Source organism: Plasmopara halstedii (assembly GCF_900000015.1).
Source record: "Plasmopara halstedii genome assembly, contig: Scaffold_1548, whole genome shotgun sequence".
Taxonomy (NCBI): domain Eukaryota; phylum Oomycota; class Peronosporomycetes; order Peronosporales; family Peronosporaceae; genus Plasmopara; species Plasmopara halstedii.
In genome coordinates this window covers 211114-211354 of record NW_020188460.1, presented here as the reverse complement: position 1 = coordinate 211354, position 241 = coordinate 211114, and positions in this window count along the sequence as shown.

Genomic DNA, 241 nt, shown 5'->3' with positions numbered 1-241 from the left:
CCCGACCTCTCGGCTTCCGAGGGGATTGGTATTATTACCAATCGCCTCGACGAGACACAGGAGCAGCAATTGGAGGCTGCCCACAGGCCGGCTCTCATGCGTTCGTATCCACTGACTTAGACCCTCGTGTGGAGTACGGCTTCCCGAGGCGTTGAAGCAGGATGCGGTTGAAGCGCCTGCGGTAGTATGCTTCGAAGCTCCTGATAATTTCTGCATCGCACGGTTGGGTTTTTGACGTGGA